Genomic DNA, 12,473 nt, shown 5'->3' on the forward strand with positions numbered 1-12,473 from the left:
TAGGATCCTGAATTAGAAGCCTCGTTTCCTATTGAAAGCAAATTTAGAATGCAAAAGATCGGCCTCAAAGTTAAAACACTGAATAATTGGTGCATCTTTGTTCAACAAAGCCCGTTACTGTGTCATTTCTGTTTGACCTTTTAATTTTTAGTGACCTCTCTTGGTCCCTTCACATTTGGAATTCGACTGTGATTCCATTGATTTTTACACAACCAACGTACGTAAGTACCCACGTCACGACGGTTAAATCTTATTCAAGCAGCGTTTTGTGTCGCCCTAACCAGTAACGATATCCTTCGCACATCGACAAATTTCTTCTTCGACTGCTGTTGGGCCCTGGTCGTTCTGAAGGCGCTTTCATTAACAATGTCATCGACTATACTTACATCAACCGTGTACAGAAGGCCGTCACAGACATATAGTTCCGCTGGGAGAGTCCACGTCCGTCTGGGCTAGATTAATCTAGCCCAGATAATTCTACTACAAAGCCTGAAATCTTTTATTAACAAAAGTGACTGGCTTCTCACTTTCTAGGTTGTACAAACCTCTTTAGCAAAGGCTGCAATCATCCGTCTCCCTTTACTCTCCTATGTTTTCTCGTTTCGTCGAAGAACAGGGACACTGGACAGGTGATAGATTGTCTATATATATATATGGGTAAAAATACACTAACAGCTTAAATTTATCATGTACAAACAACACTATTAAACTAATACTATTAAAATACAAATAGTAATAATAAAAAATGCTGCATGTAAAATTTTCATTCATTAGAAAGCAAGAAACGCTAAGACAAAATAAAATGATTGACGACGGGCCGCGTGCTACATCATAGTGATATGCCGGCGTTCGGGCGTCCATAGTTTGTATATCATTGCAAAATTAACGTCCGAGATATACGTAAATGTCGTTCTTCTGATCGATCTTGCGTAAGTGTTTGCGTCATGGATAAGCTATATGACGTCGTAGTAACGATAGTACAGGCCGTATTTTGGCACCTGCTTCCTCAAATCAGACTGATGTAGTGTCATATAATAATGCCAGTTTTGTGATGAGATATTCATCTATTATAATAGTATAATCATACGCTCGATTCTCTGTATCACACATGTGCATACTGGCGCTGTGGGCGCGCGAGCGAGTGACGAGGACAACTCATCTTAGGACCGTACAAATTTACTAGCTAGCATTTTCTGAAAGCTATTAGTATTCATCTTTATACCATTTTCCATAGTTTGCATATTCCTATATTGTATACGAAGATCGGAAGGTTTTGTGGCGAGGTTTTCTAGCTTTCGACGAACTAACAACCGATGTAGAAACAGCCCCCCTTTAAACGACTAATACATGTTTTTTCGTTAGATTTACATCTTTGACTGGGTTGACCGCAATTAATCCCACCTATGACGTATTCCTATGTACAGCTAACTTCCACCGAAAAAAGAAACCATACCAATGAGAATATTTAGATAATAAATTAATGGAAAAAGGGGAAAAACCGCATCCAGATTCGACGTTGGAATTAAAACCTTTCAGGATCCGGAGATGGACATGCAGCATAGATAAGGGTTATATGACATGACGGAATAAGCTTTTTATCAAGTTGACATGCTTTGGATCATAGAAGTTTTTGGACGGCAATCTGCCATGAAGCAGTTTAGTGAGTTAATGTTGTTATTGAAGTACATAGGTTTGCGTGCGTATCGGGAACACAAAGCGGTACTGAGCAGCACAATAAAAATAGATGGAAAAAGTAGCTACGTACACATACAAACAGGCAATTGCATTTGGAACGAGCTTTCTATATATATACATATGCAGGAAACACAACAGGACAGCAGCTGAGCTATAGCAGTCGTCTCCGAAGATGCAGTAACGGATACATTCGTGCATATCTTATGTGATTAATTTAGGATAATAAGCAAAAACAATGTTAAAATGAGGGAATGTATATATTAAAGTTTTGAATGTGTTGGCCGTTTTGTCGTCTCCGCGTAGTACGCAGAGCACCCAGCCGCCTACTTTTGTCGCTGCATTTGTTGTTGCTGTTGTCATACATGCCTTTGTGAGAAGGCCCACGCACGATTAAGTGGGTTACACTGTTGACAGTTTGGAGCGAACGACACAGGCCGTTCCAGGCTAACGGCAGCGAGCGGTCAGAAAAGCGGCATGACGCCAGCAGAAACAAAATAAAGACGATAGCGAGGCTGCGTGTAGCTACATGTACTAGCTGCATATACATGCAGTTTGCTGAACAGAAAAAGCTGACAAGAAAGAAAAAGCAGAAATGGAAAGAGACGTGCTATAGGCGACAAATGATTACCCTACTTTTGTTGCACTCCACCCAGAGATGTAAGGACCAGCACCAGACGGGTGAAACCCTAAAGACCTGTCGCTTCGAGAGAATCCACAGAAAAAATAAAGCAAAAAGTATTCTGGAAAAGATAAAACTGGCCGTATTAATATCTTCATTGGCATCGACCAAACTGGGTTGACCATAAAAGCAAAGAACAGCGGTACAATAGGTTAACCCAATGTCTTTCTGGTTCGTGGACCTTATTTTTTTTTGATCGAGTAGGAGCCATTCAGGCTGATTCAGGTTGCATATCATGGTACTATTGTAGCCTCTTGTATAACACTATTTGCATTAACGACTAGCAATATCTATACATCCTATATATTCTGTAATTTATATAATAATAGGCGAAGCCTAAAAAGTGTTTTAAATACAACCTGCTTCACTTATATTCAGTTGAGTCTTCAGGTACCGGGCAAACCAAGCTATTTAGAGTTAGACCCCGGGCAAACGCGAAGAATTGTACTTCCTATTTCCATTCGTATTTCAATGATTGCTCTCTCATAAAATCAATACAATTAATATATTGTTTTTAAAAAAAAAATGGCTGCCATTTCCTATTTGTACACTCTTCCGACGATCCATTACTGACAGTTACATTAGAGGACAAGGCATAGTTAGAATTGTGCAAATTTTCCGAAGCATCAAAAACTGAACGGTCTTGGCATTGGGATCACAATCTGTTTGCATGAAGTTACTTATAATAACTTCATAAACGTCTGGCTTTCTACAAGTGGACGTACAGGGATCCGGTGCACTTTAAAACTAACTAACTTTTGGACTATAATAATGACTTTTAATGTATATTACAGGTACTTTCATTTGTTTCAACGCGTCTGGACAACGATACACGCTTACACAACGCCGTAAGATCCGAAAATCTACGATGGGGTCCTTTCGCCACTTTATGTCCGTTTTTGAAACGTCTGTACCAATCACGTACTAGGGCTTTTTTGTCTAATGTCTAATGAATTTCTGCAGCTTTGAGGCATTTAAGGAAAAAAAACTTCGCCATTAAATGCTGATTTTCGAGTCCTGAGCTCACTTCCCATGGACTACACTCAACAGCTCACGATTGCTGTCTGCAAGTTCAACTTTCAAGTCCAAATAACATTGCAGCAGTATATGTGGCTCCCTATATGCTGATTATTCGTAACTAAAACTGCCGTCTGTCTCGATTAATTTAAAGTTTGCCCCAGAGCAAACTGCACGGGAACAGTCGACAGAATTCGATTACTTTAGTGATACCAGTGGCTCCACCGTAAAGATCGTAGACACAATGTTATATATCTTATTGTCTTTAACTGCTGCTCGCTTTCAACTATTTTTCAGACGCATCTTGTCGTTTTCGTTTCATCATTCTGTGGATGAAACGATGAACTTTACATTTATATTAAAAAGACATATAAATGTCAGTTTTTAATAATTACTAATCACCCTCTCTTTATTTAGTATACCTATTTACTTCAAAAAACATAGATAGGTTTCGAACAACTCTTGATTCCTAGAGGTCGCCAATTGGATCTACATTTAACTATAACGCCTTCTAATGACAGCTTAAAATACGTCCAGTAAGCTCGGCGCGCTATCAGGCATTGCTTCAAATGGCCAGTTCATATCATAAAACGCACCTTGTTGTTGAGTAACTCGGCAAACACGTTATCAACGCATCATCGTGAGGCGTCACTCGTGCGATTGAAGCATATTAAGCGCCACACAAGGTCATAGGCAGACTATTTTTTTGGCATCTACCCGTTCCCCCGAGGTAATTACAAACGACGACTGGTTTTCAGTAGAGTTGGATAGCCTCAGGAAAAGTAAGTCGCAGCATTTGTTGGTGACTGCGTTTGCCGGTTTGGGCCGTGCAGCCCCAAATACATTCTTATTACAAGTGGTCTCCCGCCCATTTTCGTCCACTCTAAGAAGCTGATGATTGGCCGTCAGGCTCGCCATAATTACGGATCGGTGACGTAAACGTATGCTTCAACTTAGAAGTTCCGGTGAAATTAAGAGCCTGCTTTAGTCACTTGTTCTTTAAAGAGCATCAGTAACGTCGAGTATGAGCACGTACAATACGTGCATATCTAGGCTGACATATAAACATTTCATGGATAAAAAAAATGTGAGCAGCGATAGACACTGAAATGAATAGATAGATAGATTTAAACTGTTTGTGTTTCATATACACAGCGTGACGATCCCTTCAGTATTTATTCCTGTTCTTATTTAAGTGCCTGTTGTTTGCTGGACTTTTCACTGGATTACGCAGACACCCCAACGGGGTACCATTGCCAAAATAGATTCAAAAAAACTTCCGATTGAGTAAAGCCTTTGGCACCCTCGGCAACACAGTCCACTAGATACGCGCTAAATCGGAAACACACACAAAACTATTCGTGTAGGTCGTATTTGTTATTGTTAGCCAGTCAGTTCGATTTACTGCTATTAGAGACTTCGTGATGAAGTATGTGGATGTGTTCAGAAATATCGACACTTTTCTTCAACTTCATTACGAGTCCTCGTCCCAATAAAACTCCCTATTAGTATAGTCTAGATAATATTAGTATAATATCATTGTTGTAATAGAATTATGGTAACAATAGCTTGTTAACATTATTGGCGCCCACGCTGTCGATAGAGTAACATGACGAGATTCACGGCCGTGAGGTTGGCGGAACTCAATTCACCGAGACATAGAGATGTTGAATTCCATTTCTTGAACCCTCGCTATACAAGAAATGATAACTGTCATGGCATCGCATCAAGTATAAAAATGCTATAAAATGAAGTTATTTACTAAATAGGCTGCTCTGCACACTATTTCAGATGTACGCATAGAGGAGAATGACCTTGTAAATGCTTGGGAAACAGTGAAGGTTTAGAGAACCTATAGAACTTCGCTTGAGATGTACCTGCCAAATCGGCAAGGTTCCTTGAAAAGGTTCGTAACGTATTTGGAAAGATATCCTGAGTTGTACATTTTTAGCGATTCATCTAAAGGATTTTTTGAAATGCCGTGAAAAAGTCGACTTTTTACTCGAATATCTTGAAGCGCTCACTTGCCAGCAAAGGAAGAAATATTTTCAGAAATATACGTTGGTCAGGGTGGCCAGGGTCTATAATAGAACATCCAGGGACAAGATCAGCCCCAGAACAGGGATTAGATTTAAACAGAAAAAAAAACGAAAAAACGCTGCAAAGCCTCACAAAATGTTCAAACACCGCATTTTTGGATTACCTTCATTGACCAAGACGTAGTCCTATCTTCGAACGAAAAAAGCGAAACTTGGTTCTAACATTGGTCACTGCAAGTTTTAGAAGCTCTTAGAGCATAAGTATAACTAAACTTGTATTACGGATGCCTTTGCGTGAATGTCGCAACTTTTGGGTTGCTTGAATCGATGAGTCTACGATTACTAAGACACTGCTGCTACCCTTCCACGATGCTTCTCAACGAGCTAGTTTTGACAACAAAGGCGGACGGTTGTTATCGCTTAATTTAGGTTAGCACCGGGTTCATTAAAGTGCTGCAAGTTCTACAGCTCAAACGAGTAGAAGAAAAATAAAAAAAGCGAAGAACCGCAAGACCACTGAAAAACTGTCGAAGGAGACTCGATAAAGCCAAAGACTAGTTCAAAAAAAGCTTAGACAGATCGTTTTTCTAGTACAGTATCGGTGTACTGTTTGCTGCTGCAAGAAATGTTAGCCTGAAAGGTTACAAAGGTAGGACGCTTTAGGCTCGTTCTTTAGTTAATGTATCGTCTTTTGTCTGAGAAATGACTGTAAATGTGTTGGGAAAAGGCTTCACTCCTAACCCTTCTAACAAGACCGTAGATTACCATAAGGAGTGCTATTGCCACTATTCATGTCTAGCTTATAGAATTTATGTCAGACATAACCACTAATGCTAAGGGGATTTTAGCTTAGTCTGATATGTGTGGAGGCGAAACGCTACCTATAGGCTGGAAAGTATGTGAACTAATTAATGAATCTATATTATATGCTGATTATACGAGATGACTTCTTCACGGTGTCCCGATTTTCCCATAGCACAAATTCATTTGCCTTCGTTAATACTACACGAGCTGAAAATGCTTGGTGAGTTCCTGTAGTACAGCAGGAACTCGCGCCGACCTACAAAAACTGCGACGGCATAGAGAACTATAGAAAGCTATCGCGGACTGTACGGACTTACTGGTTAATTGCGGACATCAATAACTGTGCGAACTTATATATTGCGGACAATTACGTCACTTATTATAATCTAGTACGGCGCTCAGCATAAGAAGAATGTTTATTTAGTTTGAAATAGTTTAAGATACGCTTAGCCGTACCCTTCTCTTTTGACGTCACAGTATATAGTACGGACGGCCTGTTACGTCTTTTGTAGTAAGGCTGAGTTCACCTTTTGGTATTCGACTCCGGGGTAGTTTGTCAAGGATCGCTGCGGAATCAGCCGGTGACTATTGCTCTATTTACTTTTTCGAATATTGTCATACGCCCTGTCACTGGGATCTACGGAGTCGTTTACGAGACTCACTCTGCTATAAATTTACGGCTACAGTCGAAAATGGTACGGATTGCCGGTCACGCAAGCAAATTGAGCAGCAAGAGGGTAGATCAATTAACAGAGCCTGCTTTGATTTCCTAAGAGAATTGCCCTCCTAATTGCTTGCACCTCGGATTTTTCAGTACGGTTGCGGTGGAAGATCATGCGATGGCTACTAAAACAGTAGATCCAGAACCGCAAGACATGCACAAAATCAGACTCAATTCTGCCCAAAAAAAAACGCGTGAACTGTGAACGCGTCCGATTTCGTGCTTAAAACCCCAAAAAAAGGAAGAGCTTACCGATTTAGTCGATGCCGGCAGTTTCGTTCCGTAGAGTGCGCTGCGTTTGCGATGACACTGCAGCGTTTATGATCTGTCGGGTAGTAGTGCGTATTTTTTATACGGAGATGGCTTTTTCTGGCATTGGCCCGTCAAACTCTAGGTTCTTCGAAAGATCTTGAAGCATATACTTCTATTTTACGTGCAGAATCAGCAGATGTTGTAAGATATTTGTCACTTCTGCTTCCAGGGTGTATTGTTTTGATTCCTTCAGACAGAGCGCGAATGAATCTTCCATTTAGCTTGCTTTCGGCTGATGCATGCATGTCCATCGGGTATGTTCATGTGTAGATGGCAGGTTTGCAACTAAAAGCTCGATACACTTGCCTGGATTATAACCCTTACATTTTTATTCGTGTTTTTCAGTTTAGCACATTGTCATGATGTGTGCCTTCGACGCTGCCAAACAGATAAAATAGAAACAGTTAGCGAATACTCTGGAAAATTTAGTGCATTACTCAGATGAGGGTAAATTCGTCTAGGACGGCATTTTCCTAACTAGCCGAGTAATAAGCTTGGCGACAATAGGCTGCCCGTAGAGACCATGAAGCAAAGCGAAATTCATACATTACACGCGTATATCACAATATTGAATGTATATAAATCGCTTTGAAATTGATGCATTTGATGCGGTCGTCACCGTTGCCGCGGTAGACCTCTCTACTTCACTCGTATTTCATTCTTAACTATCGTTTGTTCTGGCTATACGCTTGCTTTTCCCTAGTAGAATGAATTAGATGGATTCATTCAAACTATCTTCTGCTGGACATAGAGCTTATTTTCTGAAAGGCCGCACTGTGTACAGTCACCTAAGCGCTTCAACCGTTTGCGGAAAGATCAGTATCAGATATGCAGAAAAAGTTCTGGTAGTTCATTCAATGTCCTATCTGATCTAATGATGCGTTTAGCGTTGCCTCGTGACAGTGGTTGTTGCGTCGGGATTGCGGACTGAAACGGTCCTTCATCTGGCATCGTCTATATTAACTCTAACTTCACCTTTGACTCCTCCAGCGAATCATTACCGGCTCGCATCTGCTCGCGATTCTTCGCTATAAAGAAAACAAATTTCTAACTACATCCAGATCGTCAACGTCCGGACGGATACATTAATAAACAGCCCGTAGAACGACACACGTATACAAAATGGCCCTGTCACAGTGTAAAACCGACTTAAACATTTGCTTTAGGCTCGACGAGTGCTTTTTGAGCTCGACACAATGCCTTCGACTATTTGCCCCGGTTCCTCCGTGGCAGCCACTACCAGCGAATATGCTACCGCTGTCTTACCAGAGCGTTGATGAGAGCTATTCACGGAGCAATTTCACGGTGAAAAGGATTTAACGCTAGATCTACTTCGTTTCTGAGGAGTGTTTCTGTCAGCGGTATTCCTCTATCAAGAGCATTTGCAGCCAGAAGCATTACGGATGGGTCGCCTTATGGGACAGAGCAAGAAGACAGGCAGCCACTTCAGCTTCGGAGTTTTTCGTCTTTTTTTTTACTGACCGGGCATTGCTCGCCGATGAGCCATCCGTTAGCCACATTGTTGCTATTTTTTGCTCTCGTAACTCCCAATTTGGCGACTTTGCGGCCGCCGCATTAGGATGAAAAGAAGAGCGACCCGCTCAAACGCTTCAGCTCCTCGTGTTCAGGTACACGTCTTCGTCTATGCTATATGGACAACTATGCTATATGGTGGCAGTTTTAAATTAGCAGTAACGCTTGTCTATTTAAACTCACGGGACCGTGTCGTAGATAGATTATGAAATATGATGAAAATGATGATCGCGTAAGTGTCTCGTTGCCATAGGCACCAGTTATATTCCATGTCCTTTTTTATTCAGTTCGAGCCATCCGCTATTCCTTGCTTTGTTTGTCATGCCTGAACTGAAGCCACCATGGCTGGACAACATCCGTGTGGAATTCAGTTCTATTTATTTATTACTTGCCTTCGATGCCTTCGAAGAAAGGCATGAGCACAACCATAGGCTATATATAGGCAATGGCTTCGGACAAAAAGAAGATTCCATATAAATGACATATAATATATGAAATGTTTAAACACGAATCTTCTCATTTTATCTTCATTAGTTATCAACACAGGAAAAGTTTATAGCACAAAACGTTTGTGTGGCAGACACTTCGAAACTCCCTTCTTAGGCACACAGGCCAAGTGTGTCATAATGAGAGCATAAGCGAAAAATGATTAAGTGTCCGATAAATAAATATATGGCTGGAAATACAGACCACGTTCACCAACCGTAAATAACAAAATTTATAGAAGTCCCTGTATTGAATACGCTCGACCACAGTTTCGCTATGATCGATCCGATTGAATTCATACGATGAACCTTCGAATAGTCGATGGCTAATAGTGGCACCTAATAGTGGTGGCTCAGATTGCTTCAAAATCAATCTGAGTACTCTCTGTGGTTTAGTTCGTGATTTTTTTCTATATATAAATATATTGAAGATAAGATTTGCTCATGGATTCCTGGAAAACGTTACTTGAGTGTACGTTTCTAGTGTACATATATACGTTTATCTAGTAGACGCGTGAGGGGACTGTAAAATGGGCAGGGTGGGAAGAAAAACTAAAAAACCATTAGATGTGATGGGTTCCTATATCGGCTATATCTTATATATCGGTATTGAGGGCTAACACTTTTATAATTAGCTCTTAGTTGTCCTGTTTGCTGCGAAGGTCTAAGCTCGGTCCAATATGGCTATTTCAAGATTGTTTTTATTTATAGTATAATTATACAGAGAATAACTGAGGATCGAACCCAATAAACTTGATCAAAATTCTAGCTAAAGGCTAAAAACCACGTGGTAAACAGGGCGGTCCTTCCTAAAGCCGTTGGTAGAGTTAGGAGAAGTAGAAACGATAGTTAATTAACCCTCTTCGATGAGTGAACAAAATCCAGGATAACTGTAATATAACTGCGCCACGTTTATAATAAGTATCGTCAGCGACACGTTCGTCTAAGAAAATGAGCTACAACAAACATGGGGATTGCTTAGAAAACGAACGATGACAATCGTTTATGAACAGCGAGCCGTATATACCCGGACGTCAACCTATGAGTAAGTCAATAACATAATAATGTATATTATTTGAAAAAAGGAGCAGTTTGGTAGAAAACAGGAGAAGTATCGTACAAGAAGGTGATAATCCAAATACTTTTTCCTGTCGGGGCGTATGAAGCCCAGTGTTAGGTGAAGTTATTATTGAAACCTAGTTCTTCCGACTTCGTCCAATAAATCAATATAGCGATCAATGGGTAATGTCACTTCTGGGATAGACAAAGGGGTTCGATACACGTATTCCCATAGTACAGTAACCAATCGTACTTGTAAGCCACCACTAATCAAATGGCAATAATCGAAACAAAAACATAAGGTTTAAACTGCATTAAATCTGCTCAGATCTATACAGATCTTCGTACAGACAGATATTTATATTTGCCCCCTTCGTCGCGGAGTGTTATCTTCTGGGCAATATGTTTCGCCGTTCGAGATTTGTTCGGGCTTTCTAAAACGCTATAGCCACTACTACTTGACCACCAGCCGAACGCTCTCCACTTCTGACCGTTCCTCCCGTCGTGTTAGTCCGATCAATGTTTTCTACTGTTTGATCTTGTTTTACTATACGTCCCCTTGAGCCATCTACGATATCTGGACAAGAAGCAGTCAAAAATCTCTTCTACCTTGTAAACATAATCGCGATCGTTATCCTCGGCTGATAAAATTTCGCGGAATAGTTTGTGCTTGCATTGTACAACATGGACTTACATACATACGTACGTCTTTTCATTTAGATACGATCATTTCCGCCTGTTGAATGCTGGATCGGTTCGATGTGATTGTTTACCCGTTCCGTTAGCCGTTCTCTACTTTGGTAGAACTCAACTAGACGCACAAAGTAATACATACAAACCATGCCTGGTCACTTGGACTAATTAATTTTCAGTAGGATTTACACACTGTGCATGATATGTCATGCGTCCATCGATATTCATATAGAGCTACATTGGAAATGTAAGTCTAAAGGTTGTATCTATACGCTTTCGTACCCTGTGAACGCCTACATAAAACGTAATTTTTTCTCCTCGTTTGGATGCCTGCATAAACTGGATGATTGCTGGCATAATGAACGACATAATTACGCTTCGCTAGACGGCGCTTTAACCACATAAGGGGAAAAAAGTGTTAGTATTGGGGACGGCCAGGAACTATAGATTCTCATATCAGCAGAATAAATTTTATACATCACCGATCGATAAATATCATAATTTATAACGCTTCTAAAAAAGGAGCCAATTTATATAGTAGATATATGTGAAGGAAGGGGAAATCCTAAGTATTTTTGCACATATGGGCTCACTAGCAGCTAACGCGGCCAACCGTTTCGCGCGAACTGTACCAGTTATCCAATTAGTCCAACCAGACGTTTTATAACAGTCGAATTAACGTTCCGGATCCCTATCTGGACAGAAAATGGAAGTTAGTACGAAGTACGTGACCATACGGAAACTATATGTTATATTGACCTAATGAAAGAAAAATGGAGAAACACTTGGCGGTAAATCGTGGCTGTGGCCGGGTAAGTTGGATATTGTTCATTATTTTGGTGATACGCATTTCTTCGGACGGTTCCGTGCTAGTAGTAAAATTGCTTCGCCAAAGGGCTACCGGACAGCGGCAAATAAATGTGGAACAAGCGGATGCGTGTAATTGCTGAAATCGCATCATAGTAGAAGGACAGGAGGGCCAGTAGTTGACGGTGATATATATATAAAGTGAGTGTTATCTAAAGTTCGTGCTAGAAGGCCCTGGGTCCTACACACCGCCCTTACCTTTAAACCACAAAGGTTACGGTAGACACGGGATCTTAGTAGCCCAAATCACATCTTCTACCAACAGATAGATTTCTGCAACGAAAACATCGATAAAAAAAAAGGCACGGAGCTAAAATCGAGTTAATGTACCGAAGGCAAACAAAACATTATAGACGACCTGAATCATTTTAAGACCGAGAAATAAAATAGTCTCACGTATTACTTATATGCATTGTATGTAGCTAAAACGAAAATAGATTACCAAAATAAAATAGAATTTTGCAAAAGATGCCAACTAACACTCACATTGTTACTTGTCGTATATGACTTCTAGAATCTTTCACTTTCTCCCTTTCTCTCTCTCTCTCTCTCTCTCTCTCTCTCTCTAT

General features: G+C 40.5%; 1 long non-coding RNA gene across 3 annotated transcripts in view; it reads right to left on the bottom strand.

Moving 5' to 3' along the window:
• LOC111267163 (uncharacterized) overlaps nucleotides 1–12,473 on the bottom strand; it is a 73,344-nt gene that overhangs the window by 35,752 nt on the left and 25,119 nt on the right. For all 3 annotated transcript variants that reach the window (XR_002684458.2, XR_015313677.1, XR_002684457.2), the window contains 2 exons: nucleotides 12,103–12,177; nucleotides 7,208–7,645 (listed from right to left, as the gene is read on the bottom strand). This is a non-coding gene — a long non-coding RNA (uncharacterized LOC111267163). The remainder of the gene's footprint in view (nucleotides 1–7,207; nucleotides 7,646–12,102; nucleotides 12,178–12,473) is intronic.

Source organism: Varroa jacobsoni, unplaced genomic scaffold, assembly GCF_002532875.2.
Source record: "Varroa jacobsoni isolate VJ856 unplaced genomic scaffold, vjacob_1.0 scaffold_122, whole genome shotgun sequence".
Taxonomy (NCBI): Eukaryota; Metazoa; Arthropoda; class Arachnida; order Mesostigmata; family Varroidae; genus Varroa; species Varroa jacobsoni.